Source organism: Epinephelus moara, chromosome 3 (assembly GCF_006386435.1).
Source record: "Epinephelus moara isolate mb chromosome 3, YSFRI_EMoa_1.0, whole genome shotgun sequence".
Classification (NCBI taxonomy): Eukaryota; Metazoa; Chordata; class Actinopteri; order Perciformes; family Serranidae; genus Epinephelus; species Epinephelus moara.
In genome coordinates this window covers 41,769,423-41,794,124 of record NC_065508.1, presented here as the reverse complement: position 1 = coordinate 41,794,124, position 24,702 = coordinate 41,769,423, and the positions used below count along the sequence as shown (strand labels likewise).

Here is a 24,702-nt window from a genome sequence, read left to right as displayed (position 1 = left end):
AAAGTGTTGCCATAGTGGCGCATTCCTTGATTTCGTCGAGACTAAATTGTCCGCCATTATCGACTCCCCATCACTATTAAACAAACTCCAGGCTACAGTAGAGGCGCATGCGCACTCGCACCTCCTAGCTCAGTCCCCGCCCCACCCCCCTCTCTCTCCTGCTTGCTGTGCGCTTGGTAAAGAGGCAGACACAGGTGCTCACAGACTCGGGCTTACTATAAGCGGAGCGGACTACGTGTAAAAATGTCTGTGAAAAATCCCCGCGATGTGAAAAATACATGCCGAACAGTCTTTTGTGTGACACTGGTGCGCGGATCGAAGTCCGCGCAGTCGTGCTTTGCGCGCACAGGGCTTGCAGATGTCCACTTTTACCGGGCGGACCACCGCGGCGTCCGCACCGCATACGTTCTGCCTGAGTATGCGGTCCGGTCGGTCTCAAAAAATAAAAGCCGGTCCAAGACAGAGTACCGGACCGAATTGGTATTACCGAGAACCGACCCAACCCTACTGACTGGGCACATAAATTATTCACATATAACAAAAAAAGTAGCGGTCCCAAAATGGAACCTTGCGGTACCCCTTTATCCAAGGTGACTGGGTCTGAAACAGTGTCACCTAGCCTGACAAGTTGAGATCGATCAGAAAGGTAGCTCAGAAACCAGTTAATCACACTGGGGCCAAAACCAACATTCGACAAGGACTTCAGCAAGATATAATGGTCTACTGTGTCGAATGCCTTCGACAGGTCAATAAATAAGGCAACACAAAACCATTTCTTCTCAAGTGCAGACTTAATATCATCAACAACTTTCAAACAGGCAGTCACGGTGCTGTGCTTCGATCTGAAACCAGATTGCATGGGGTTAAGAATATTATGCTGTTCAATAAATGACTTCAATCGATCAGCAACTAGCGATTCTAGGATTTTAGCTAGAGTACACACATTTGAAATGGGACGATAATTGTTTAAGTCCGCTGGGTCACCAGCTTTCAATAAAGGAGAGACAAAGGCTTGTTTCCAAATATCAGGTACTGCCTGCGTACAAATCGAAAGATTTAAAATATCAGTGACTGGTTGAGCTAAAACCGGGGCTGCAAGTTTTAAAAAATAAGGATCAAGACCATCCGGCCCTGCAGCCTTTTTCGAGTCAAGAGACAATAAGGCCTGCAATACTTCGGATACCAAAAGCGGCCTTAAGTCAAAAGTAGGTAAGATATTAGCTGGATTAGGGAACACAGCACCGTGACTCAAGTTACAATTGGGGTACCGTTCATCAAAAATATGGCTAGCTTTTTTGAAATGTACATTAAAAGCATTAGACATGTCCTTTTTGTCAGAAACAAGGGAATCACTGACCCTCAGTTTTAGAGGAGGGCCAGCAACCCTCTTGTTCTGCAAAGCTTTGACCGTTTTCCAAAACTGGAAAGGGGGAGGGGCGGGGTTTACAGACACACACAGCACAGTGAGCACATGAACAGGAGGGAGGGAGACAGAGAGAGAAAGAGAGCAGGTGCTACAGAGAGCGACAACATGCTGGAAAGGTAAAAAAGTTGAGAAAATGAATACAGCAGGAAAAGCAGTAAAATTTGGAATCATTTCAATTACACTGACTATACAAGGGCAGAGTGTAGAGTCTGCAAAATTAAAATCTCATATCCAAACAACCTGCACAGGCACATGAGAACTGTTCATCCATCAGTGCAATTGGAAGAAAAAAGACAAGCAAGCGAACCTGCCATTAATGAAGGTGCCAGTGTGTCTACTGCAACTGCTGCTGCAGTTTGTTATATTCTGTTGTGTGATTCTGTAAGCTTCTCTATGTTGTTTCTCTGTAAATAGTTACAAGTTTAAGATAGTTAAGTGTTTAATAGTAAAAAGCTAAAAGTTTAAAATAGTTAAAAGTTTTTGAACTTTATAATTTTTTTTGTAGCACTCTGTAGAGTATATAAAGCCATATAAATAACTAGAACTGCAAGCAGTTATGAACGGAGGCCAAACCTCCCCGCACAACTCAGCCCCCGTGCCCCACGGAGCCCACGGAAGTCGGCCCCGAAGCACGACGGGCTCAGGGCGAGCGCAGGGACGCGGGCCGACGTCCGAGCCGCTGTATTTGCTGTAATGGGAAGTGCACTGGAAGTGTGAAAGGCTGAAATTGTGGTGATTTGAATTTGTTGTAATAAATCACGCCCACTTTGACCAATCATTACTTAACTTTATGTCCGGCCTCAGGAGACACTCACCAAATTTTGTTCAAATCTTGTACTTGAGACTTGATGTTTGTGGGTTTTTAGCGCCCCCTATTAGCCGATTTGCACCAAATGTGGCACAGAGCCTCTGGATGACCTCCAGAACAAGTAAATTTAAGTTTGATGTTAAAAGCATTTACTCTGACCAAAATATGAAACAATATGTGTTTTTAAGCTAGCAAAAAAGATTGTTTGGTTATAACTAGCGCATTTTTTGGAGTGCCAAAATTCTTTTGATAACTTTTGATCAGACACATCTGGAGATTCTATGTGCAAAGTTTCACACAGATGGCGCTTAAACCATAGGAGTAGTTCGAAAAAGTAGGTTTTGGATATGTGGTGACTTAGCAAGGGCAAATTGCAGCAGAAGTGGGCGGGGCCTATGTCAGAAAACCCACCTTTATTAAGGAAATACATTGCATTGATGTCCATGAATGTGTTGTTTAAAATATGGAAGTTACAGGCAAAATCGCATTTGCATCTGTTATAGCGACACCTATAGGCCGATTTGCACCAAATTTGGCATAGAGCCTCTTGATGACCTCAGGAGCAAGTGACTTAAGTTTGATGTTGAAAGCCTTTATTTTGACCAAAATATGAAACAATATGTGTTTTTCAGCTAGCAAAAAAAAATAGTTTGATTATAACTAGCACATTTTTTGCATTCTTTTGATAACTTTTGATCAGACACATCTGGAGATTCTATGTGCAAAGTTTCATGCAGGTGGTGCTTAAACTGTGGGAGGAGTTAGAAAAAGTAGGTTTTGGACATGTGGCGAATTAGCAAAGAGAATGTGCACCAGAAGTGGGCGGGGCCTGTGTCAGAAAACCCAGCTCTATTCAGGGAACACATGGATATAATGTTTATGAATGTGTCATTTAAAATGTGGAAGTTACATGCAAAAACGCATGCATCCATTATAGCACCACCTAGTGGAGCATATGCACAATTTCTGGTATGGAAGATCTGTGTCCTATTCTATATGTACCCTATAAATTTCACAGCCCTCAGCATAATAGTTCAGCTGTAGTAAATGTTTGTTGTTTATCCTATAATAAGCCACGCCCACATTGATCAGTCATGACCACCTTCAATATATGGCCTCAGGAATGGCCCTACATCATACTGACCGAATTTCATAGAAATGGGTGTAGCTGTTTAAGAGATATAAACTTCCCATATTTGTAGCGCTTCCTAGTGGCCAACGTTCGCCAAATTTGGCTCATACCTTCACAGTGTCATGCCAACTAAGGATCTGAGATTTGGTGTTGATAGCATTACGTTTGACTGAGATATGCAACAGTTTACATTTTTATAGCTAGCTACTAGGCATGTAATGATATGTCGAATTTCGCGGTATCGCGATAAAATAAATTCTCAATACCTTCGTGGGAATGCCACGATAGTTATATAGCTGCGTTCTCCTACAGAGCCGGTAATATGACTGTGTGACTACATTCCCTATAATCCTTTGCATGCAATTGTGCGTGCAGGTGAGAGCAGACTCGTGCAGCTCAGCCTCTCAGCCTCCGACTCTGACCCGTGCGTGACCGGAGGAAACAGCGAATAAAAGGAGATTAATTGTTCTTCTCTGTGGATTTTCTCCGCGACCGTTCGTCATAGCAAGAAGCCACACATATCACGTGAAACAGCGTAATTGTGGCTTACACTAAAATAATGTATAACAGAGCTTTCATACAGCTTTGCACACACATTACTTTTGGATGGATTACTCGCGAATGCAGGGTTGCACAGAAATGCCACGCATATCACATGAAAGCGCAGGACCAGAGCTTTCCTCTCCTCATCTCCTGTTCTGAGAAAGTGTTAGGGTCTCCTTGATGTCAAGATTGTCAACCTGGCGTGAACAAACTGAGTGAATGTGTGTTTTTGAGTTTTTCTATGACTTCCAGGGAAATGGAAGTCATAGAAATTATTTTGGTTTTCTTTAACACACATCTCTACCCACCTCTCTCTCTCTCTCTCTCTCTGTGTCTCTCTGTGTATCTGTGAGTGAGGGATTGCGTGTTATTGAGTATACATTATTTCTAATTTGTTTAATTTTGTTGTTGTTGCAGGGTCTGATTGTTCTAATTTCTGTATATTTGATGAATATTAAGACTGCTCTATCCTCATAATTTGATGTCATTCAGATGACTTTCTAGTAATAGTACTACACTACTTTTGTTCAGAGTAGGTAAAAAAATACTTAATGTTTCCATTTTCATATTCTGTCACTATAGTTTTAATTGACATGACTTTGTTATGACACTTTAATGTCTGCCTGCCTAGCAGTAATGGGGTGAAATGACAGCACATGTTCAACTGTGTGTTGATTTGTTTATGATACGCTTCCAAGTTAAAAATAACATGCTGTACAGTGTACATGCACTATTTTTGAATAAAATAGCTATTTTTAACAATAAATTTTCTCTTTTTTTCCCCTTGTATATATATCATGATATATATCGTATCGTGGACTCTTTATCGTGATAATATCGTATCGTGAGTTTCTGGTATCGTTACATCCCTACTAGCTACACAAATTTGTTCATTAATAATTTGTGGAATTTTTGACGGAACAAAATTTTTTTGATAACTTTAGATCAGGTCCAGGTGAAGAGTGTACGTGCCAAGTTTCACGCAGATCGGACAAAATCCCAAGGAGGAGTTCAAAAAAGTAGGTTTTCCAGTTTTTGCGATTTTGCGGGAAAAAATTATAGGCGGAAGTGGGCGTGGCCAATTGCAAAGTGATTCAGCTCTATTCAGGGAATCTGGGGATATAACGTTTTTGAATGTACGGCATACGGTGTGGGCCAAAACGCGTTGGCCTTGGTTATAGGGCCCCCTGCAGGCGGACATATGTAGTTTTTTGCGTCTGAGGTACGTGCAGGGGTCTGGACCAACCCTCCAAATTGCACCACCCTCCCTTGCACGGTTTAGCCTGCAGCACCACTTTTATCAACGGAAGAATAAAAATAGAGAACTATAAAAATCTTTACAAATACAATAGGGTTCCTAGCACCGCTGGTCCTAGGAACTGCTTGCATACGCGTTCCCCGAGGCCCCTCGGGCTTGGCCCCCTAATAAACATTTGATATAATGTATGTTTTTTACATTTGTAATTTATTTTACACAGAATTTTACATTATTGTTGGTAAAAAAAATTATTTAAACAACCTAAATCTGAGGAGCCACTTGGGAACCGAAAGAGTCGGCTCTTTTTAGTGAGCCGAGCCAAAAGAACCGGCTCTCTAAAAAGAGCCATAATTCCCATCACTATGTCAGACCTGTGAGTACAACTTCATGGTCATAAAATATATGGACCCTTCTCGGTAATATCCCACAGATTTTACTGTCTTGAGCCCCATTCGGACGGGATTAGTTTTATATAGGGACGTGGGGTAAAGTAATAATTACCAGAGATTTTAGTCCCGTCCGAATGTGCCATGTCAGTAATCATTACGGCATGTGGTGGCAAAATTACTATTCAATAAAAAATTCAATGAAAAGTCTTCACACGTCGGCTGTCTTTCTTGAGTTTTAATAAGCATTCATGAATGGAGTCTCACAAACAGTACAAACCGCATGAACAGTCAGTCAAAGTGAGAACTGGCGAGTGTCCTCCAGCCCTCTATCTTTATAGTTACCCAAACACATGCTCACCCATAGTCACAACACATGGCGCCAGAGAACCTGTCGTCCTAAGCCGTACCATCTCCTGACACAATAACAGGGTCATAATTCTGAAGGCCTCTCTGAAGGTTCACCTTCGGCCTGTTTTGCGACCAGGCCTCCGCCATATATCTGATGTTATCAAGTGAGGGATTACAGAGCATGGGATGATTTGTAAGCTTCAATAAAGTAAGTCTTGCAGGACATCCTAAGGGGTGAAAAGAGGGTCAGACGCCCATAACTTGTCAGGTACCCATAATTTTCCATCACAGGCACGATGTCAGTAAAGATTACCGCGAGTTTTACCTTCTGTAAAAGGGTCCCGGACAAGTACCCCAGGTAATACTAATCCCATGCGAATAGACCAGCAGTAAATATGTGTTAGGGCTGTCAAAAAAAGAAATCGAAGTTAGAAATATATTCGAATATATATATTTTTTTATAAGTTCGAACCTAAATTTGATAATTTGAATATCATTAAAAATTAAATAATACTATCAATAATGTTGTATATCACGGCAAATCCCATTCGGGACGCAGAGGGAAGGAGAGGCGCCGACGCCAACACCACCCACTGCGCTGTCCGCGATGTGTGACCTGTTCGGGGAGACATACAGGGAGAGTGGTGCACCTGCTGCCTCCCTGCCTACGCTTTTTGAAGAAGAGATGAAACGTTACCAGAATGAGACACCACTACGAGCCGACCAGGATCCACTCTTGTGGTGGAAAACTACGCACTGAAGTATCCAAACATTGCTCAGATACCGAGGCAGAAGTTGATCATACCTGGCACTTCAGTGAGGTCAGAACGGGTGTTTTCATCCGAGTGTCACGTTCATATTGCAATAAGCATCTTATTTTTTGTGGGGGTTTTTTGTAAAAAAAAATAAAATAAAATAATAATAACACTAATACTATTAGCCTACTAATACTAATAGTAATAAATTCTAATATTATTCGAACTCTACTAAATTAATTCGAAAATATTCTAACTCAATTTCCTGGTGCTTTTGACAGTCCTGTCATACGCACATGACGGCAGGAGGGGACGGTGGTGCGTGAATGGATTTACCCCTCCCACTTGTGGTAGTTTTACTGATATTTCTTATCCCGTGCGAATCGGCCATTAATATTACTGACGTCCTGTGGTAAAGTGACATTACCCCACGTCCCTATATAAAACTAATCCCGTCCGAATAGTGCTTTGGTTTACATTTGCATGTAATGAAATTAAATCCTGTCAAAGACACATTAGCTGAAATGATCATTTATAGAGAGGGGGAAAGGGATATTTCAAATACATTACTTATCAGCTGTCAAGGTTTTGAAATTTTCTCTCTTTTTTTGGTCATTTTGATAGAGGCTTTGTCGATGAAGTAAACAGGAAGTACACACAAATGCCCCAAGTAAGGGGGAAAAAATATAAATGTTTTTGTGTGTTTTTGTGAGGTTGAGAGGTGTCTGCATTTGCATTTTCACATGTATGCCTCTTTGTAGGGGGGTGAAGAAATGTAAATTATCTCCTTTGTGTATATGATAAGTTGTGGGTACAGAGGTGTCTACGTGCATGCCTCTTTGTAGGGGGTGAAGAAATGTAAATTATCTCCTTTGTGTATATGATAAGTTGTGGATACAGAGGTGTCTACCTTTGTACCTTCTACCTTGTGTACTTGCACCTTAGGCAGGGGGTTGTAAGATGTCAACAACTTGTTCCTGGGAGTTGGTAAACTAGTTTGTAAAGGAGGGTCAAATTCCAAGTTGTGGGGTTGTGGGCTCCTCGATCTTGTTTATACAATTTCCTACACGTTTAAGGTAAATGGGTGGTCCTCACAGCTTATTATATGGCACAACATTTGTTTTTTAGCTTTCCCTCTTTTACTCATATTAAATGACAATTTGATATGATGGTCTTACACATTGCAATAGACATTTGTGAGGTATAGATGATAGAAAATGTGATATATAAATTGCAGATGATGTCAATGTAACTAGTAATTCATTTCATTTTTCAGTGATGATGACTTTCCTGAGCTTGGTGTCCTTGACTTGGCTGTCTCCAGTCCCATGGAGACAGCAGAACAACAGTTAGATCCAAGGTATGTCAATATTGAAAGCTAAATTGTTTTAGAAATAACTGTGCTAAAATTTTATAACATGCATCTTCACTTGTCATGTCACTTCAGTGACATGACCTTGTATACACTTTCTTGAAATCGTTAATTTAGTCTGCCAACCCATGATCCATCAGTGGACAATGATGAAAACAAATTCAATTACATCTGAAACTCCATGTAAGTTGCTCTGTAATCTGCAGAGATTTTTGGGAGTGTTTGTAGTGGCTGCATAACGTTGTACAGTCAGTTTCTTATATTTCAAATGTATTCTTGCTTTTTCAGAATTGAATGGGACAGTGATGATGAAACCTGGACTCCAGAGGACACTGAGTCAGACTTGTCATCATCAGAGGAAGATGAAACCAGAGAATTTGCCAAACTTTCCCGAGGCGATTAAAGTTTTGGTAGTTGATGATGTGGTTGGGAAACCTGCAATCATAATCTACCATGACAGCCTGAAACAGTTTGCAGAAAATCTGCATCTGCCTGTCAAGGAGTGTCCTTTCAGGGAAATACTCACAAAGGTTGAATGCAAGGCACCTGAACCATTTGAAGTAAGAATCACTTCCAGAGGAACGGCAGCTGTGATGGAATGGGTCAGTTAGTTTGTATTTTAAATTTTACTTACATATTATGTGATTATAAAATAAACTGCACATGTTAATAACTACTTTAAAAATCAATATAATTGTTTGTAAGACAGGAGCAATGATGAGTTTTTTAAAATCTTTTTTTAATCCTTTCCACAGATATGTCCCCGTGGTCACACCGTATGAAAATGGGCATCCAAGCCCCAGTTTAAATATGGGATGCTGGCAGGAGACTTTACGCTTTCAATGAACATCCTTCTCTCTGGAAATAACTATAGGAAGATCTCACTTTTGTTTAACTTCATGAAGATCGGGATGGTGAACAAGTCAACCTTCTTTCGAATCCAGGATGCATATTGTGTTGACACAGTCAAGGAGTTCTGGGAGGAGAAGAGGGCTGCCATCATTGCAGGGTGTCAATCAAAGGGACCAGTTTTTGCCTTGGGTGAGTTTCTCAAACACATGCATTTACACAAGTGCACACATTAACATTTAACCCCTCCCCCCTTGTTGGTGGAGCACTGGGACAACATGCTGAGTAACGCCAGGGCCACACTGCCTGCGAAGCGCAGCGCACCGAAATTCTCGCGCGCGCCGGAGAACCTCCGTTCACATCAGACGCGCATTTCTCCACGCCGTCGACAAGCGATTCTGCTCCCAGCTGTTATTTTTCACTGCCTGGCTTGACACATTCGCTCGCGGCTCGCGCAGAAAATAGACCAGACGCCGAACTGATCGCTGCAAATCGAGAGCCTGCCGCGGAGCTTCCCGGCACGGCGCGGCCAGTGTAGATGACACAGTCGGTTAACATGGGCGCCGAAAGGAAACTGCCTTCACTTCTCGGCGCTTCGAGGCTATTCGCGGCGCTTCCGCGGGCGGTGTGGCCCTGGCGTAAGGGGACTGAGTTTGGTTTTGATAAAGGTGTCAGAACAGGCCCTGGCAAGTCACAATGTCTGTCAAAGTCACAAAACAATTCTGTCAGGTGGCCAGGTTTTGGTTATTCAGTGTCATACAAACTTACATGGGAATGTTATATATTACAGTAGCCCCGGAATTTTAATTGCAATCGGTATCCATTAAAAATTATGTATTTTGCAAAAATGCATCTCTGTCTATGTACATGTCTTTGTTTATGTCTTTTCTTCCATTCTTCACATGCTTTCCTTCTAGGAGATGCAAGAATGGACAGTCCAGGATTCAGTGCACAGTACTGCACATACACAACAATGAGACCAAACAGATTCTCTGCATGAACAACATTGACAAGCGACAGACCATGCAGAATTCTGTGGCCATGGAGAAGGAAGCCTTCATACAAACATTTGAAACCCTTCGCCAGGAAGTCAACATTGAAGAGTTCTGCACTGATGCCCATAGTCAGATATCAGCACTCTTCAGTAAGTAGAGTCATTGAAAATAAGTTTGTGGTTTTGTTTCATCACTGTCTTTATCACTATATAAATTTGAGTCCACATTCTACTGTAATGTACTTCCAAAAGTTGCAGGCATTTTATTTTTCTTGTTTATGTTAGAAAATTGTCCTAGAAATGTTATGTGTTTACGTTTACATGTTTATGTGTTCATACTCCCCAAAAAAATCCAAGTGTCGTTATATTGTGATGTGCATTGACAAAACCAGTAGTTATCTTTGGTATTTTTTGGACCTTACAGACAGGGAAATACAAAGACAGTGGCATCAGACACACTTGAGATATGTGGCACGGTTCAAAATCCCTGGCCAAAAAACTTCACACAGTAAGTTCAAATCATTCCATTTACTTATAGTTGCATGGTTTGAGAAGAGAAACTCATCTCAAACACTTACTTGACATCACATGTCTTCCTGTAAATGTAAGGCAGGGCAGCAAAGGGGATGCTCTGAAGTCCTGGACTGGACCAAAGACATTTGCAACCACTTCTGGCACTGTTGCAAGACTGCAGAGAACTACAATGAATTCTTTGTAAGTGATTTTTTTTACTAAATATTTAGACTTGTTAAATGATTTTTTTATGTATGCAAGTTATGATGTCTGAATCATCTTGTCAGTCATGATGTTTTTGCATTTTTTCAATTTTACGCAGGATTTGTGGTCAGGTGTCCTACACCATGTTAACGGAGAGCATGAATGGGCTCTTGGAGCCTGTCAACATGGCTCGTTGCCAGAGGAACGTGATAAAACGTGGATAAAAAAAGGTTCTGAGGCACACCAGCGATTGATGGGAGTAGTTCTGGATGCATGCTGGCTTAAAAATGTTCACAAATATCTGCATTTCAGGTACAGTGACTGACTTTGTAAAAATGTTTTTATACTGAATATATATACAGTATATTCTCAATACAGTAATGTCTGATAGGCAAACATTGTTTGTTGATATATAATCAACTGGTATATTTTTTTCCACTATGCTTTCAGGTCAACAGCAGAGCTAGAGTCATTTCACAATCACATGCTCATGTATGCAAGCAAGCGCTCCAGCTTCACCCCACCGGTCTATTCTGCTAGAACCATGCTGGCTGGCCTTGATTATAACTGCCATGTCAACAGAGCAGTGAAGAGACGTCCAAATGGCTCTATTCAGTATGTGTCTACAACAATCTGATTGATCTGATTATGTCTTTAAAATCTTAGGTCCTGAGTAAAAAAAAAAAAAAAAAAAAAAAAAAAGATATTACATCAAGTACAGTAAACATAATTGAATACAATTTTGAAATTTATTTAGAAATTTTAATAGTAGATATACAAAGTACCTGTGCCTTATGAATTCAATATCAAAAGAAAGCTTACAATTTTATCTTTTGGCAGGTATGGAAAAGTATTTAATAAGAAATATTAGAAGTGGAGCCTCTACACTATGAAGGTGGAAAAAGACTACTGATACATAAAAGACCTGCAAACTGCCATCATTGAAAAACGGTTCACAGGAACCAGTGCTGTGCCATGAACTGCTATGAAGAGGCCCGACGATCCTCGTCAGTATTAGGGCTGTCAACGAATATTCTAAATTCGAATTTAAATTCAAATTTGAAAAAAAAAAATGGACCTTCGAATGTGAAAATTGATATTCGATTGTGGAGGGGGAAAAAAACACCACCGCAGCTGTCCTCTTTGCGAGTGGGCGTTGGCCTGGGCCGCTGCACTGAACACACTGCATAAGGCCACACCGCCCGCGGAGGTGCTGCGATTCGCAGCGCACCGAAATTCTCGCACGAGCCGGAGCACTTCTGTTCACATCAGACGCGCATTTCTTCATGCTGGTCGACAAGTGGTTCTGCTCCCAGCTGTTGTCTCCTTTACCCGACTTGACACATTCACTCACGGCTCGCGCAGAAAATAGACCAGAGCCGGCCACGGAGCTGCGCGGCGCGGCGCAGCTGGTGTGCATGACACAATCGGTTAACAGGGGCGCCGAAAAGAAACTGGCTTCGCTTCTCGGCGCTTCGAGGCTCTTCGCAGCGCTTCCACGAGCGGTGTGGCCTGACGGATCAGAGAGGGGGGGCGAGCGAGAGGTCCGCGGTCGTTTCTAACGTAATGTTATAGATAATTGTTTTATGTGTTTTAATGTGTAGGTATGTAAATGTTTTCAAAGATGTTTATGTTGAAATAAAAATACCTACAAGTAGTTATGTTTCCTTGTACTAATACATAGGCCTATACAAGTATGTTTCCTTGTGTTAGTTTGCACTCTTGTGGACATAATGCGAAATGGTTCGAACCTATGAGTTATTTTTAGAAGGAATATTCGAATGTCATTTTTGAGCAATTATGACAGCCCTAGTCAGTATGGACTTGTGTCTGGTATCCTTGCCCTGTAAACTGCAGAGCTACTGCAAACACATGCTAGCAGAGGGCTTGGTGAGTTACATGACAATATTGGATCAAATTTAAAATTGCACTGTTACTTACAAGTAGCTACTTATTTTTTTCTTTTTCTATAGGACAGTCACATCCAGAGTGAGTTGTCATCACTGCTCTGAATAGTGACCAAAAAGACTGGATGTCAGACGACACCAAAAGACTTGCTGTACATTGTATTCTTTTTTTTTCTTTTTTTTTTTAATAGAAAATAAAAATTATATTTTGGCAACAAATTGTCTGGTTTCATGATACATGTATTGACTAATGTTTTTTCATAATAGTCTATTTTACAGTCATGTCCAGTAAACAAGTCTATGTTGAATTTCAATTTCTATTGCCAATTTAGAAAATGACACGCACACAAAATATACAAAGCACACAACAGTTTATTAAATAAATTTAAATACAAAACAATGAGGTAAACCAAGCACAAACAAATAACACTAACAAAAAAAAAAAAAAATGTGCAAGAAAAAAAAAATAGCTGCTCAAATACTTTAACAACACTGATGTGGTCACTGAACACAGGTTTTTGTCCTTAGAATCTAGATGGGATGAAACCCACATAGTTGCCATTGGGATCAGGAAATGTGTCTCTGATCCTCCACACACAGCAGCTGGGGATAACAACTCGCCGCCCACCTCCAAGTGACCCATACTGTAGGACCACTCTTTGTCTGTATGCTGCATATCTGAATTGTCTGTTACTCTCCCCCGGGTTATTCTGATCCTCTACAGCCCTGAGATCATTCCAGATTCTCCTGGCTATGTGCAAGTGACCCCCCCATCAGTACATAAATATCCGTGTGTGGTATGATGGACAGGCATTCATCAGGTTGGTGGCCATAGCACTTTCTCTCCAGGTCTGTCGGCATTTCGCGGCACCTCCCATACACACACCATGAGGGTCCAGCAGTGGATGCTTGGACGGGTGGAGCACCTGATGTGACTGATCTCAGGTCAAAAATGTAGGACGGGTCATTCTGCAACACAGCCTTGATCATCTGATGAGATGCGCTGAGGTCCATGCTCCCAATCAAGGCCTGCAATGCAGTGCAGATTGTCATTGTTACAGAGTTATCATGTAATTTTGTGGGTGTTGTGAATCTTTGGGACAAAGTCAAATTTGACTACTATTATTTAGAAAGTTTATGACTAAACTTGACCATTATTATAAAATATATTGTTTTATCCTTTATATTTGAAAAGTAAATTTAAAAATTACAAAACAGTTCAAACTACATTATCACCACTGCACTCTTGTCTTCTGATGCAGTGTCCCAATGATATCAAGTCAAAACACAGAAAAAGAGGATCGCAGTCAGAGGCTCAATGTTAAAAAAAAAGATTTCTTTACTCCATTTCTGCAGAAATTATATGTTTTGAAAATTACAAAGGCATTTACAGCACAAAGGTGTCTTGCTTATATGCTAGACTTTTTTTATTTCTATGTAGTACTTTTACATTGCATTTGTACTGTGCTGCTTTCTATCAGTCATCTGCCTCTTAGTCACAATACACATCCTGTGTTTTGCTGCTGAGGTAAGGTACAATAGTTGGAGCACATATTGAATGCACTCAAAAAACATCTTTTGTAACAGAAACACACACTTCTATATAAATGTGTGTGTGTCTGAGTTTGAAGTTTATATCAGAACAAAAAAATAAAAGTAATAATATACATACATCCTCATAAGCAATCTGCTCTGCTTGGAGAGCCTGTATCCGCTGCAGTTCCTCCAGTTCCAGCTATAGTTCCGACAGTAAACCGCGGCCGGATCCCCGTCCTCCATCTCTTCCTCCTCTCCCACCTTGACCCCCTCGTCCGTGGCCTCGAGCACGACCTCAGCCCGTGGACGTGCTCGGAGCCGGGGACCCAGACGTGCTGTCATGTGAACTCTAAAAATTAAAAAAAAAAAAAACGGTTCATATATATCGAGTCATTCACAAAAACGTTTATCTAACAAGTGATAGACATCATTGTTATTGTTAGCTTTTCCTTGTTATCCCGGCGGTACCAGAGCTAACGTTAGCTGTTTACTCATAGCATTACATTGTTATGACATGACACTTGTGACTTTACCTATATAACGTGCTAAAATGCTAGCTTGGCAATGTTAGTTGCGGACATTGAAGTGAATGATAAAAGCCACATTTGTTTCAACATGCACTGTAATAACTTTAGAGTTTGTCATAGTTACCTGTGAGTCCAACATTGTTGAAATTTGTAGCTAAATGATAAAGTTGCTCTTGGTCAGTCCTCTCTCTCCTCTCAAAACTCATCTTGTGCTGGCTCCTTCTCCCACCTGAGGAGGTGTGTTGGTAGGCAGCGGAAAGGGGAGGGTGAAACAGCTCACAGGGGAGGGGGCATAACGTCAGACAGAGCACAGGAGGGAGGGGGAAGAGTGTGGAGGAGATGCAGCTTTCAAATCTCTCCAACATTGTAGACTCCAGCTTTAATTATATGTGCTTTTGCTTTCAAACTGATGCTAAATTAAGTGGAGATTGTTAATTTGTCTTTAGCACATAGAATAGATATAATTTTAGGTATGATGCAAATTAGCGACAACGGGCATAAATGGAAAAAAATAGTACAAAAATAATAAATTGAACACATTTTCCCATCTCACGTATGAAGGTTTTATTGATACCACACAATTATTTTCAATGTCCTGATTATAACACCAACTTTTACAATCCAATGTGAAACAGAGCTCAAGATTTTCACTTAGAACACTGGTGCTAGGAAGTGCATCACGATTTCCATTGGAGTCTTCATCACTGCTGCTCCTGTTGTCAATACTCTCACTACTGCTGCTTTCATCACCTGGTGTAGAAAAAAGAAATCACTATAGAAAAATGCGGACATTTTTATCTACATTATATACACATCTTGTACACATGGTTGCATTCACAAACATGGCCAGATGTAAACGACAAAAAGCTGAAACTCTACACGAAATTATAGCATTATTACTGCTGTTTTTTTTATAAGATTATTTATTTGGCCTTTTGCTTTAGGACAGCATGAAGTGGGGAAATAGAGAATGGGGGAATGACATGACCCACAGGCTGGGGTCGCGCCCACGACCGCTGCATTGAGGTGGCCTCTGTGCATGGGGCCTGTGCATGCTACGTACAGATTCCTACACCAGGTGATGAAAATGGCAGTAATACGGGCGTCGGTAGTTTAGTGGATAGTGCCAACGCCCCTATTACTGCCGTTTTCATCACCTGGTGTAGGAGTGTAGTCTTCATCGCTATCCACACTGTCACTGAGACAGCTGTCATCAGTTTCGACTGGTGGAACCCTGGTTTGAAGTCCATCTGGTTGCTTCAAATAGAACATTGATGCATTTAGGCAGTGGGCCGAAGCCGCGATTCCTTGTATTTAAACGATCCCTATCGGGGGAGGACCCAGATTTTTGTTGACAACTTCTTAAGTTTTCAATGAATCAAAAGAAAATTGTTGCCACCGGTACTTCTTGCACATTTTTGTAACATTTTTGTTATCACGTTACCTTTTTTCCGGCAAACAGAGCAGACAGCTATGTCCGGGGTCCGACATGCATGACGTGATTGTAGTTATCATCTAATGGGACGCTTGGAAAAAAGAAAAAAACCCTTGGAAAAATGGCGCTGCATGTAGAGCCACCGAGAGCCACACATACATAGCCTAATAAGTCTCTTTTATGTCTTCAATACATAACGTGGTCTTTACGCGTTACAGACTTTTTTTAAACAGTCTGTGTAGGTACCATGTATATTTTCTCTGTGAGCTTTATACAAAATAAACATATCTGATTTCACAAATTTGAGGTCTGTTATCTTGCTTGGGAACTTCACCTGTCATTTATCTGTCAAAATGATGAAACGTCATAAAAACGACACTCCTCCCGCCACTAGATTAATCTTTGTTGCTATTTTTTTATTTGTTTGCTAGCATTACATCAGCATAAGAAATGGAGTGCTATATGCATATAATTCAGAAAGATGGACCAATCACTCCTTTTACAGACACAGGATGGCAAAAATTTATTAAATCAGTGTTTGAGTGGAAAGATTTAGGGACTGAAGAGAGTCTTATAGCTGAAGAGGCAGTGCGGAGATTTAACTTTCACAGCCAGGAACCTGCTGAATATGCTATACCAGCTAATGCTGGCTATCACAGGGACTGCTACATCCATTTTACAGTACTAATATAACAAAAATAAAACGAGCCCAGAAGAGAAGAGAAAAGGAAGCTTTAATTCAAAAGGAAAATGGAACAGAACGTTGGTATCAAATATGCAGTGTGAAACTGTAAATGTGGATCTTGAACTTCAAATCTGAATTGTGAAACTGTAAATGTGGATCTTGAACTTCAAATCTGAATCTTGAATGCTGAATCTGTGAACAAAGAAAAGAAATTAGGAGCTACAATGACATCCTCTCACACGATCAGGTTCTGACAACTCAAGTTTATTGTGCGTAATTCACTGTTCAGACATAAGCTTTGTATTTCACTCTACTCAAATGAGCAAAACCCTAGTCAAAATCTATTCGATAAATCAGATCACTACATTCTCACCCACTTGATTCCATCACAGGAGGGAGTCATTTGCCCATCTAGCTGCAGTGAACACTGTTGAGATGAAGAAAAGTGCTAACTTAAATTAAGCCCCTCACTCATTCACATTACTTCTGAAGTCCAATAAAGTGCTCAGTAACATTCACAAACTACATTAATTAAAAACAGCAAGGGGAAAACACGCAGTTGTTATTTCCATTTAATCTCAGATAAGGTGACCAGATTTCTGAAATGAAAAGCAGGGACATTTCAAGTTCAGAGTACAGAAGTCATTAAATATTATTATGAAATAAATATATATGTATTTTCATGTATTTTGACAACTTTCAAAGAATGCAATGGACCACCATTGTGGTCTAGGGGCATAAATGTTTTCTTTTTTATTTTCTTGTCATTAAAAAGACATTTCTTTTCCTCCTGCTTCCTTTTACTCTTCTATCATTAATATTCCTCTCCTAAAACAGAGCCACATCATAATATATTGTAATAGCTATCACATGGTCATGTTCACAATTCACTATAATACAGCCACACCAACAACAGTATATGTTACTGTCAGTGAAATAAGTCTTCAGTCTGCTCCAACTCTGACTTATTTCTTCTTTTGCCCTCATAAAATAGCTTCTGTCTTCTGTCTGTGGAGTAAATGAGTAAAAATATGGACAGCGCCACTCTGTCAATGCAACCCACATAGCGGTCACAGGTAGTACTGCATCAGTCTGTGCGCAACCAGAATCAGAGCTGTGGCGTCTATTTCACTTGTGTTTTTTTTAATCCACAGTTGAAACTGGGGACCTTTCCGGGGACAGCTCTAGCTCAGGACAGGTCAGCCAAATTGGTCACCCTAATCTCAGATGATCTACTGAAATAACACAAAAGTAAAATCCCAACATTTTTATACAACTGCTATTTTCCTCCCAAGTGAGATAGGACAGAATAGTATGGGACCTATTTAAGAAAAATATGCAAGCATTAGTACTCCCTATTTCGGACACACAAGTACTAAGCCAACTATTAGAGCAACAGTATGTAATTTTGGCTGCGACACGCGGCTTCGAAAACTGAAACTTAACCATGCACGTTTATGCGTCACACAAAACAGCAATTTTAGTAAAACCGGGTCATATTTTATGGAGAAAATGTCCTCTGGTTTCCCCTCTGATGTCCTAGACTGCTCGGCCTCAACTCTGTGATTCACAGAAGTTCCTGAAAGCAACATGTAGGCTGCCTGCAGACTGAAGCTGCAGCTGCAGCAGTGGGTAGTTGGGGACAGCTCTGCTAAATAAAAGGCTGCAGACAGACAGAGCAGTGGTAGGACATCAGAGGGAAAACCAGAGGACATTTTCTCCATAAAATATGACCCGGTTTTACTAAAATTGCTGTTTTGTGCGACATATTAACGTGCATAGTTTAGTTTTTTGAAGCCACGGGTCATGGTCAAAGTTACAGAGTGTTGCTTTAACAAGCACTACATATATGAATAAAGTATGTGTCTTCACATACAATAATTGTGATGTCACGACCCAGTGGTGTAGGGGAATAAGAATGGTGCACAGCCTCAAACCAAGGTGAAGCCTGAATCTGTGGATGTCTTCTGTTTGTCTTTTAGTGCTAGAAGTAGCAACAGAGACAGAGGATGGTGAGGAAACTCTGGCAAAGACACAGGCTCTAAGATCACACACAAGTGACTTCCACACGTCTGGCTCTAAGATCACACACAAGTGACTTCCACACGTCTGAGAGAGCACCACACTTGCTCCCAATACAGTGTTTGATTTGCAAACATGAAAAATACAGATATGAAGCACACAGCCGGAAGATAATGAAAGAAAAACTTTCTCGGTGTGAAACACTCACTGCAGGGAAGTTACTTCTTGCTGCTGAAGAAAGACAGAATGAGAGTCTGCTTCTACACATTCGTGACAGGGACCTAGTGGCTAGTGAGGCACGATACCACTTCTCCTGTTTCAGAGACTACACACGGTACCTGTCAAAAAAGAAAAGTGAGAACACAGAAAGTGTGTGTGATGACTCCTGCAGGAGGGGAAAAAATGATGTAGCTTTCTATATAATGTATATGTTATGTTTTGTTTCTTTGTTACAAACTCTCTAATGCTACATGTGATTTACAATCAATTCAATCACTTTCCAAAAACCTTACTTTTTTTCGTTTAGCTGTTAGCTCTCTTCTGCTGTTTCCATGGAGGTTATGTGAGGAAACAATGATTAAATGACAACATTGTTTACACATCATCAAAGCGTGTTTGCTTGGTTTATGAGACTCAGTGATGTTGGTCAGCAGATACTCTAATAAACGTGCAACAATCCCGGTTATTTCTACCACAAGGACTTAAGAGACCTAGCGTAACCCAATGAGAAATAATATGCAAGCCACTTCAACTTCACTTTACCCGTAAAGTGCATGAAGCTGCTAGCGAGCGCTTTTTGCTAAAGCTAACGCTAACGTTACTTTTACACTTGCAAAACGTCACCATACGTTTGAACTCAATACTGTACAAAACACAAGTTGCAAGTCATGCGTTTGAACTCAATACTGTACAAGACAATCAAGTTGCAAACATGTTTTTAATAATATAATAACGTTACTTACTTGTCTCCATCGTGTCCATCTGCCGATTCCTCCGTTGAACAGCTGTGCTCAGTGTAGCTAAATCCGATGGCCCTCCCTCGAAATCTTAGCGTTCTATTGGTCAGACTGTTATAGTAGACTGCAGCGTTTGCCTGAATATTAAACAAACTTCAAATTATAATTGTGGAAAAATGTGCAAGAATATCGAGTGGCAACAACCCAGATCTGATGAAGAATAAAATAATCTTCACAATTTCACAAATCCAGAACATTGAACCCCGTTGTCCCTGCACGGGGATCATTACTTTGAAAAACTAATGCAGATACGCGGCTTCGGCCCACCACCTAATTCATTTTGTTGTGTGTTATGAAAAAGCACAGAAATTGCATTTATATTCCAGCATGCTATTTTATAAAGAAATTAACTAGAGTGGCATTTCCCCAAGAAAATGCATGTCAGTGCTGAAATCCATCTAAATACATTATTATTTACCCTATATGCTGCCATTATGGCCGAATGTAGCCGTTATGGATGAATGTAGCAAATTTGCGACAAATAGAAATCTTCAAATAATGTAAAAATTATTAGTCACATGAAGTCTATTCCAATATGTCAGCTGTAGAAGCAAACAATAAGCTGGTACGTATTTTTATCTTAGCACAACTTACCTCATATTGGACAATTTCTGCAAATTTGCAGCCTCCACACGCAGCGATTGTTAGCCAAAGCGTTAGCTTCCATGACCCGGGTGAAGTTCTCACTCAGGCCGGTCCTACAAGAAACCAGTGTTTGCAAAAGGCTCCTAGGTACCTACTGAATATGCACAAACTGGCATTAGGGGAATACATACGCTATCTGGGCTGCAGTCTGAATGGAAGCGGTATGATGCGAATTTGCGACAATCGGGGTCATTCCAAAAGTCGTAAAGAAAGCAAGGGACGAACATTTAATGAAGCCCTGGAGGGTGGGAGTCGATGAACCCGGTTAAAGACTGCCCACCCGGACGGGACGCTCCAAAATTTAAGCGAGCGCGCCAGCAAGAAGGCAGGGATCATTTCATTGGTCAACAATAAACCTGGCGTTCTATTGGTTGAGGGATTTTGACAGGGTTGTTACACATAAAAATCCAAGCGCAGGGCAGAAAGCTGAGAGCAGAAATTCCACAAGTGCACAGAAGCAGCTTGAGTGCGAGGAGAAGAGCTAAAGCTGGAGCAGGAAATCTGTGCAAGCAACATTGTATCTGAGTGCGAGCACACAGTTTGAGCAGAAACAGAGTAGATCTTCGCGCAAGCAGAGGCTATTTGAGTGCGAGGGCAGGGTTTTGAGGGACAATATGACAAAATCTGAACATGAAATCAATAAATAATGCCCTCGAACTGATATACCACTCTCTTGAATAAAGACAGGAAAAAAGCTCTATACAAATCAGAGGCCTTCTTTCAGCCAGGTTGGCCTATTGTCTCACTGAGGATTTTTACCATGGTGCTGTTGACACAGAGCTATTGTCATCATTACGCCCAGTCAGGTAGGAGACACTTCACCTCTCTATTGCCACGTTTTCAAGCTTCTTTACAGAGTCAACTGAAAATGACTCTGGTACAGTGCGTATTCAATGAAAGAATGCATTTATAAAGTTTGTTTGTTTGTCCTACCATATCACCTATCCTTTTCAGCAGGTATAAACTGAACTGAAAAGAATGAAGGCGATTTGATCCCTGATGTGGATACAGGTACAGTACAGGTTTCTGTAAGACATCAGGATTAATTCCACAATAATAGCTGTTTTGGATGGAGTGAAGCTGTGCAGAGAATAAAGGCACTGCTCACTGCAACACAAAATATCATAAAAAAGATCCAAGGAAAACTGCTATTGTAAAATAACATACTAAGTATTAGGGATGGGTCACGATTTTTGAATTGTCGTTTTATTTTTGAAAAATCGATTTTTTATTGCGACTATTACTATTCGCCGTCTTATCCGCGCGGACCTCCGTGGAGTCCGTTCCGCGTATGTTCCGCCCGAGTATGTTCGGGCATTTAATGATGAATGGATCTCTGTGTGCGGGCGGGGGGGGGGGGGGCGATTATTCGAAAAATTGTCGAATAGTTGCCACGATTTTCGAATAGTGTTTTTGCTTGTGCTGCCCATCCCTACTAAGTATTCCTGGATCCAGGACTTCCAATAACACATGACAGAAATGATAAATCTGCTAAAAAAAATATATGCAGCATAAACTACAGTGCCTTTGCAGGAATGTCTTCTATTTTCAGTAAAACCACTCTGAGCAACCACAACAGAAATCATTGGACACAAAAGCTTTTGACCTCAATTAATTTTTTCTGTTGCTTCTTTTAGCTTCTGTTACGAATTGTGTACAGCATAGTCCCCTTTAAATCAGTTATTGTTACTTTTACAGCCAGCACCTTACAACTGTGTAAAGAGGAAAGCTCTCCCCAGGTTCACCTTTACTCAGCCTGCTACAACGCTCAGCTTGCCCGTCATTTAGCTGGCTTAGACCACCCTCTCATGACCCTGCCATTTACCTGCGATGACTTTACTTCCTTTCTCACCTCCTTGCCAGCTTCCAGAAGTAACTGTTACTAGTTTCTGTCAGCACTCCTTCAAGGCTGCAGGCACCTCGCTGTGTCAAAGTTGTTAGTGGAGTTAGATTTATTGGCATTTTGAATGATAATACCATAATCCACTAAGTCTCAGTCAACCAACTGCTCAGAGCATATGTGTCTATTATTAGCCTTTTGTCACTGTTGTCTCTTTCCAGAACTCCATTTTTCACTCTTTCATGAAATTTATATATGCATGCATGAATAGTATCCTCAATCTTTCAGTGTATTTATCCAAAAATAGAGTTTCCATAAGTGCCATGCACTCATTTCCCGCACACAGAGAGGAGTATGGTCCATGTACCATTCGTTCATTTGAATTTCAATTATGTAACATGGAGCTCATTAAGAAAAATATTACAGTAAAATGAATAAAACTCAGGATTATGATACCCTTTCACATCTCCTGTCATACTGGAGTATTAGTTTTTAGACCTTTTAATACAGAGCAAACAAGACCAAGGCAAATAGGCAGAAATAGCAAAACTGAAAAGCAGTTTACCATGAGTAAGGACGATAAGAAAAATATGCTACAGTTAAAATGCTCAAAATTTAGGACAATTGCACTCTATTGATCATTCTCATTCCATCTTTCCCGTATTTGTTCAATTTTTCAGTTCATGAATTAGCTTGAACATGACTAAATACCGCCATCTACAGGCATTATGCGTCATTTAAGGTGGACAAAGAAATTCCAATCGAAAGCTGTGAATCGGATCACTGTAGATCTACCAGAGCCTTCAAGAGCAATGTCGATGTTACAGAGTCAAAGTTATGTTTTACGTCGCGGCAACAAGCACATAATCCTTGGGACTCCAAGGCAGCCATAATAAACAACAGCCTACTATCAGTATCAGACAGTAAATTATGTGCTAGACTGAATGACTTCCGGGGCACAGAAATGAGAGAGATTAAATATCAAAATAAAAAAGGGATCGAGACTGTTTTTTAAATGTTCTATTTTTGACCTGTGCACTAAATGAAATATTTGAAAAAGAAGTCAAAATCTGTTTTTTGTTGGACAGTGAAAAACAAATAATGAAATAACAAATCGTTTTCCCATTTTATTGTTTTAAAAATTCACATTGTGATACTTGCAATATTTCACTTTCACATTGACATACTGACCTTTAAAGGATAAAAGGATTAGTTTATACTTTCAGTAATAGCTTAATTGACCAAAGAGCCTATATCTACCTCAGCTGTTCAGTGTTTACTACACCAGAAAAATAAACTGATTACCCAGAAGTTAGATGCACGATGAGAAATGGAGTCAGACCAAAATAAGCCAATCTATCGTGTGTTAATGTAACGTGTGTGTGTGTGTGTGTGTGTGTGTGTGTGTGTGTGTGTGTGTGTATACTTCTAAACATTGCTTTCCTGTGTCTTTACCACTCCGTTGTACAGCAGGTGGCAGTAAAGCTACTCAGCAAGCACTATCACTTATTTCACAATTGCTATCATCCATCATGCAGGAAAACACAATTGGCACCAATAATCTCTTTTGTCCTTGAATCTTTCACATCGAAGCCTGTGCTAATATTCGCCTATATAGGCATGTATAGGAAAGACGGTCTTCACAAGACTTGATTGAAATAATGATATAATGCATGCACATATAAAAACACCCGGTAAGGACAGCTAACACCTCAATTCCACAAAGTGGTCTCAAACAGAACACACTGCCAAGTGACAGTTCCTCCGATTAAAAGAGGACAATCCGATAAAGTGCGCACCAACACGTAGCCTACCTTAACCTTCTCGGCAGACAGTGTTGAGACCGGCGGACGCTCTCGGTTAATCAGTTATTCCCATGGAAAATGTCTTCCCTTCACAGACTTCACGGATTCATACAAATCTTTTAAGTCACATTCAGCGGCCGTGTGAGACACAGCAACGGCACACATTCATCTCTGAACGCAACAGATAATGTAACGTTTTAAACAATGACTTTGACTTTTTAGTAACTCATAGGGTAGTTTCTCCTTGGATAAAGACGCACCTCAATGTCCATAGATGAGTTAAAAACTACATGTAATCCGTCAGACGCGGTGTGGGTGGAGCTGTGGGGCACACTGCAAATAATACTCCATCTAAGCAGTTTTTACACAAAGCACAGACTCGTTATGGTCGGTACTTTTTATAGTGTGCAATGTATGACATCTTTGACACAGGTAAATCGACCTGTGCAGCAATACTGCAGTGTAATACTGGTGGACATGGGATGTTGATAAATGTGTTTGTAGGTTTTCTGTAATGAATTAGAGTTTTTTTTAGCATCACTTGAAATAATTGCCTTTTATTTCCAAGAGTACCCAGCTGCAGACAAGATGGCGGACAAGGGCGCAGCGCCGCCATATATCCAATCCATACCGGAAGTCGATACCGGAAGTTAATATTCTTCGTGTATTTTTTATTTTTATTTTTTTAAAATC

The 24,702-nt window shown here is 40.6% G+C and overlaps 1 protein-coding gene across 6 annotated transcripts in view; it reads right to left on the bottom strand.

Annotated features, from left to right (window-relative positions):
- The window catches only part of gdpd5a (glycerophosphodiester phosphodiesterase domain containing 5a), a 157,267-nt gene extending 132,954 nt beyond the window's left edge, over positions 1–24,313 (bottom strand). For all 6 annotated transcript variants that reach the window (XM_050035688.1, XM_050035685.1, XM_050035692.1 and 3 more), the window contains exon 1: positions 24,019–24,313. The gene's annotated coding sequence lies outside the window, so the exon portion shown is untranslated. The remainder of the gene's footprint in view (positions 1–24,018) is intronic.
- Between the last annotated feature and the right edge of the window lie 389 nt (positions 24,314–24,702).